Source organism: Pseudophryne corroboree, chromosome 4 (assembly GCF_028390025.1).
Source record: "Pseudophryne corroboree isolate aPseCor3 chromosome 4, aPseCor3.hap2, whole genome shotgun sequence".
Lineage (NCBI taxonomy): Eukaryota > Metazoa > Chordata > Amphibia > Anura > Myobatrachidae > Pseudophryne > Pseudophryne corroboree.
This window is the reverse complement of record NC_086447.1, coordinates 699,188,958-699,195,465: the sequence shown is the minus strand read 5'-3', so window position 1 is coordinate 699,195,465 and position 6,508 is coordinate 699,188,958. Positions and strand designations below refer to the sequence as shown.

The 6,508-nt window shown below is 41.9% G+C and overlaps 2 pseudogenes; one reads left to right on the top strand and one right to left on the bottom strand.

The window, feature by feature from the left end:
* Positions 1 to 1,377: 1,377 nt before the first annotated feature.
* On the bottom strand, positions 1,378 to 1,496 carry LOC134913167 (5S ribosomal RNA; annotated as a pseudogene).
* Positions 1,497 to 2,843: 1,347 nt separating this feature from the next.
* LOC134913166 (5S ribosomal RNA) lies at positions 2,844 to 2,962 on the top strand (annotated as a pseudogene).
* The last annotated feature ends 3,546 nt before the right edge of the window (positions 2,963 to 6,508 follow it).

The following is a 6,508-nucleotide window of genomic DNA, read 5'->3' as shown; positions in this document are numbered from 1 at the left end:
CTAGCCTTAACAAATTGGATGCAGCACTAGGTGATCATTACTGAGCATATCGAGGATGAAGGTGTTTGCGTTGGAGATTGCAGGTGCTGGTATCTAGTTGAGAGACTAGCTGGAGTGCTAGTAGGGTTTTTTTAGCACAAGTTTCTGATGTCAAAAACTTTTCATGAGCTCGCTGCAAATGACATAACAGGGTGGAAGTTCTTCGATGGTGAAAGTCCCTACCTCTACTTAATGTGGTTTTACAAATAGTACAGATGGCATGATAATTTTCAGGATTTGGGTAAAAACTATTCCACACATTTGAGGTGGATTTGTTGGTTCTATGCCCATGCATGACAATTGACTTTTTCTTATAACGGGCAATAACTGCTTCCATTGTTGCCTGACTTACACAAACAACATCCTCATCCTAAATATCCTCATTAGTAAGAAAGAGAAAAGGATTAATTTGGTGCCGCACAGGACTAAAATTAATCTTTTTGTAAAGGGCTCTCTATGAAATTTGTCCCTTGTGACCAACAGTGCATTTACATAAGAGATGCCTGTAAACGGTATTCAAGGAGTTTGTTGTGGTTGGTGGTGCACCCAGAGTCAATAGTACATAGTAATGTTTAAGGAGGGAAAGAGAGACTCTGTGTTGGGGCATGCTTTAATAAAACTTAACTTTTAATTAGAATAGGATAAAAATGTAGTACCTTGACAGACACACACATATATATATATATATATATATATATATATATATATATAGTCCTAAAAGAGAAGGACAAAAAAGAATCTGGACCTCTCTCTACTATTATCATAGGAATCTGAGAGTAGATTCTGAAAGAATTTTAATGGTTAAAGATAAAAATGAGAATAATGGTTAAAGATAAAAATGAGAATAAACATTCTTAATTGATGTAATAAATGAGGTGACAGTGACACCTAAGATGAAAATATCAAAATTGGTTTCTACATCAAAAGAGAAAAAGATTTCTGATATAAGTCACAATGGCATAAGATATGACAACAATTTTTAGTAGACTTAGAAGTATAGGTCTATTGACCAATGCCAATTGTGATGAATTTATCCTGGTATCCTAGTAGAAGGTAAATTGCTAATTCTAGCTTTCTCATCAGCGATCAGCGTATCGGATAATGAATGTGAAATGTGTGCAAACCTGAAATCAGATGCACAATAGAGTCAATTATAGCTCCAACACTTCGGTTTTACATACACGGATAAGGATCTGTGGATATTCACAGGTAAGTAATATATTTAATATATTTAACAGGCCTGAGATCAGACAATTAAGAGAGGAAAAAAAGGTATGAAATTCAGTAAGGTCAAAGGTTGCTCCAGCACTTCTGCTTTTCACATTTGGATACAGATATCTATTACTGCACCTGAGATTCCCTAGTAGTCTCCCACCTAGGTACTATTCAGGCTCCTCACTGCTTAGCTTCCAAGATCAGGCGAGATTGGGCGTAACCAGAGAGATATGGCAGTAATATCACATGGATTGTGAATAAGAGAGTGTATGGTTATTGGCACATACCAAAAGAGCACTTCAGCTATCCATTGAAATGCACAGTCTATCTGTTATTGTCGTATTGCCGGGAATTTATATGACTGGCATTTTGGATGAGTGAGTACTGAATGAGTGAGGTATAGGAAACAATTAAGTACAGGGCCCGCCCCTTGTTGTCCGCCGCACCATACAATAATGGACAGTGGATGAGAAAGGCGGGTTACCTGTGCTTGTGGAAAATAAGTGTGGAATTACACAGGTATCTTAAAGTTTTCTTTATATAATCAAAGATCCAAGATAGGGATCACATAATCATATGTTATCCTAAGAAAGAATTGTTTCTCTTGGAGCAACTGGGGTATGGTTCAGAATTTTTTTTTGAATTGACCATCCACAGATTTTGGAAATGTGAAAAAGAGGGCTGAATATTAATGATAAAGTATATTACTTGTTTATCACAGTGGTTGACATAAAATAAAACAAAATGACAAGAAAAGAGAATTTAGCAAATTACCTGATGATAGATCAAAAATAAATATCAAATATCAAAATTTAACATGGATAATACGATACCAGGAAAGATGGTGGGCTGAACCGTGCACTGTTCAGCACCACATAACACAGACGGCCGTTTCACCTGAGGTGGCTTGTTCACAGTGAACAAGCCACCTCAGGTGAAACGGCCGTCTGTGTTATGTGGTGCTGAACAGTGCACGGTTCAGCCCACCATCTTTCCTGGTATCGTATTATCCATGTTAAATTTTGATATTTGATATTTATTTTTGATCTATCATCAGGTAATTTGCTAAATTCTCTTTTCTTGTCATTTTGTTTTATTTTATGTCAACCACTGTGATAAACAAGTAATATACTTTATCATTAATATTCAGACCTCTTTTTCACATTTCCAAAATCTGTGGATGGTCAATTCAAAAAAAAATTCTGAACCATACCCCAGTTGCTACAAGAGAAACAATTCTTTCTTAGGATAACATATGATTATGTGATCCCTATCTTGGATCTTTGATTATATAAAGAAAACTTTAAGATACCTGTGTAATTCCACACTTATTTTCCACAAGCACAGGTAACCCGCCTTTCTCATCCACTGTCCATTATTGTATGGTGCGGCGGACAACAAGGGGCGGGCCCTGTACTTAATTGTTTCCTATACCTCACTCATTCAGTACTCACTCATCCAAAATGCCAGTCATATAAATTCCCGGTAATACGACAATAACAGATAGACTGTGCATTTCAATGGATAGCTATAGTGCTCTTTTGGTATGTGCCAATAACCATACACTCTCTTATTCACAATCCATGTGATATTACTGCCATATCTCTCTGGTTACGCCCAATCTCGCCTGATCTTGGAAGCTAAGCAGTGAGGAGCCTGAATAGTACCTAGGTGGGAGACTACTAGGGAATCTCAGGTGCAGTAATAGATATCTGTATCCAAATGTGAAAAGCAGAAGTGCTGGAGCAACCTTTGACCTTACTGAATTTCATACCTTTTTTTCCTCTCTTAATTGTCTGATCTCAGACCTGTTAAATATATTAAATATATTACTTACCTGTGAATATCCACAGATCCTTATCCGTGTATGTAAAACCGAAGTGTTGGAGCTATAATTGACTCTATTGTGCATCTGATTTCAGGTTTGCACACATTTCACATTCATTATCCGATACGCTGATCGCTGATGAGAAAGCTAGAATTAGCAATTTACCTTCTACTAGGATACCAGGATAAATTCATCACAATTGGCATTGGTCAATAGACCTATACTTCTAAGTCTACTAAAAATTGTTGTCATATCTTATGCCATTGTGACTTATATCAGAAATCTTTTTCTCTTTTGATGTAGAAACCAATTTTGATATTTTCATCTTAGGTGTCACTGTCACCTCATTTATTACATCAATTAAGAATGTTTATTCTCATTTTTATCTTCAACCATTATTCTCATTTTTATCTTTAACCATTAAAATTCTTTCAGAATCTACTCTCAGATTCCTATGATAATAGTAGAGAGAGGTCCAGATTCTTTTTTGTCCTTCTCTTTTAGGACTATATATATATATATATATGTGTGTGTCTGTCAAGGTACTACATTTTTATCCTATTCTAATTAAAAGTTAAGTTTTATTTAAGCGTGCCCCAACACAGAGTCTCTCTTTCCCTCCTTAAACATTACTATCCTCATTAGTGCCAGCATCAGCAACACAAATATCCCCCTTATCCTCTTGCACTTCGACAGTGGCATCCTCAATTTCTGTAACTATACTTCTGCTGCTCATCCCCACATTTGCAGAGGTACCAGAAATAGTGGAAGGTGGCTTCTCTGAAAGGTCAGGATCACACATAGCACTTGAGGACACACTTAGACTCTGCTGAGGGATTTGTGACATTTATGTTTCTGAATGCACAGTTTGTTCTACGGCCTTAAATGTTTTAATTTTGTTTACCCCTCTTCCAGACTTAGAATGATAAAGTATTTTATCCTTTTGAGAGGCAGAAGAAGATACCTCACTGACAGTTTCAGAACCACCACTCATAAATAAAGGCCAAGACCTACGCCTTTCCTTGCCACTGCATGTGGTAGTAAATGGCATGTTGTCAATTTTATGTTTTTCTTTTTCTGCACTAAATTTTACCTTTAATAGGGGTGATTTAGTTTTTGTCTTTACCCCTGTAAAATATTGATTTTTATTATTTCAGATGCCCTGATTTTTTAAACCCCCTACACCCTTGAGCATCGCTTTCAGATGACATTGGATGACTAGTATCGTCATCTTGACTGGTAACAGCAGCTGCAGCGATAGTATTTGGGTGCTGATCGTGCTCTTCTCTAAACTGTGTGAACTGGCAGCTCAGCTAACATTGTGTAGAGTCAGAGCTCTTTTCTGCATGCACACTGGGCACAGAGTACTGGGGTGCAGTGTGAAGAACAGTACAAACAAATTATACAATACATTTTTTATTCTTTTTTTAAACCGGCAGCTCAGCTCACACTGTCTGGAGTCAGACCACTTTCACGCAAGTGTACCGGGTTGCAGCATACTGGGGTGCAGTGCACAGTATATTACAAACAAATTATACAACAATATATATTTTTTCTTATTTTTAACTGACAGCTTGGCTCACACTGTGTGAAGTCAGACTGCTTTCACACACTTGCACTGGGGTACTACAGCATACTGGGGTACGGTGCACAGTAAGAAAAAATACAACAATTTTGTGAACACAGTGGGTGGGGCCTGCAGAGCCAGTGCAGCACCACTGTGATGGAATTTGACAAAGGGAACTGGACACAGCTTGTGGATAGACACAGCACAGCTACTTAATTGGACACAGTGACAGCATAGCTACTTTGATGGACACAGTAACAGCACAGCCCCTTAGATGGATACAGTGACAGCAGCACAGCCCCTTTGATGGACACAATGACAGCAGCACAGCCCCTTAGATGGACACAGTGACAGCAGCACAGCCCCTTAGATGGAAACATGAACAGCAGCACAGCCCGTTAGATGAACACAGTGACAACACTTGCAGGAGCAGTTCTTGGTGTGGGCAAGCAGTGCCTGTGCCCGGGGCACTGCGGCCTGGGGGCACGGCCGCAGTCACCCTGCAGGCACCGCTGGCTACCCGCACCCCGCTCCCCGGCTGCAGCAGATGCCATGGGCTGTGTGGGTGTCCGCTGCAGCCGCCTCCAGTGACAGACACTAGAGGTCATTATTGACCTCTAGTGTCTGCGCCATGCTGCGATGGGAGATATGTCATGACGTCTCTCCCATAGAGAGGAGCTGCGGGAGGCCAGACGGAGCAGCAGCAGCAGCGGTCGGGAAGCAAGAACGGGGCAGTGGTAAGTATTGTTTTTTTATTTTTGTGTGTGTTTGTAAGCGGCTACTAAGGGGCACAGCAACAAGGGGCACAACTACTGGGGGCAAAGCAACAGGGGGAACATTAACAGAGGGCACAACTACTGGGGTCAAAGCAACAGGGGGCATGACTACTGGGGCAAATCTACTGGGGGCATAGCTACAGGGGGCTCAATTACTGGGGGCACAGCAACAGGGGGCACAACAACAGGGGGCACAGCAACAGAGGGCACAACTACTGGGGGCAAAGCAACAGGGGCACAACTTCTGGGGGCATAGCTACAGGGGGCACAACTACTGGGGGCACAGCGACAGGGGGCACAACCACTGTGGGCAAAGCAACGGGGGGCACAGCGATGGGGCAAATCTACTGGGGGCATAGCTATAGGAGGCACAACTACTGGGGCAAATTTACTAGGGGCATAGCTACAGGGGGCACAGCTACAGGGGGCAATCTACTGGGGTCAAATCAACTGGGGGGACAACTACTTGGGGCAAATCTGGAGGCACAGCTACTGAGGGTATAACTGTGGCCACGCCCCTCCCCTATGAAGCCATGCCCCTATTTTTGACGTGTGCCTCCGGCGCACCATGTTTTGCCGTGGGGGGGTGCCAGTGTAAACTTTCGCACTGGGTGCCACAAGGTGTAGAACTGGCCCTGAACACTTGTATTCCACACAGACACTTGGATAGACACTGCAGAGCAAAGTGTAACATACAACAGCGTGACTGGAGTGAAATGGTGCCGAACCCCAGCCACAGCTCCCTTATATGGAATCTGCCAGTGGAAACTTTCGCACTGGGCGCCACAAGGTGTAGAACTGGCCTTGAACACTTGTATTCCACACACCCACTTGGATAGACACTGCAGAGCAAAGTGTAACATATAACAGCGTGACTGGAGTAAAATGGTGCCGAACCCCAGCCACAGCTCCCTTATATGGAATCTGCCAGTGGAAACTTTCGCACTGGGCGCCACAAGGTGTAGAACTGGCCTTGAACACTTGTATTCCACACACCCACTTGGATAGACACTGCAGAGCAAAGTGTAACATATAACAGCGTGACTGGAGTAAAATGGTGCCGAACCCCAGCCACAGCTCCCT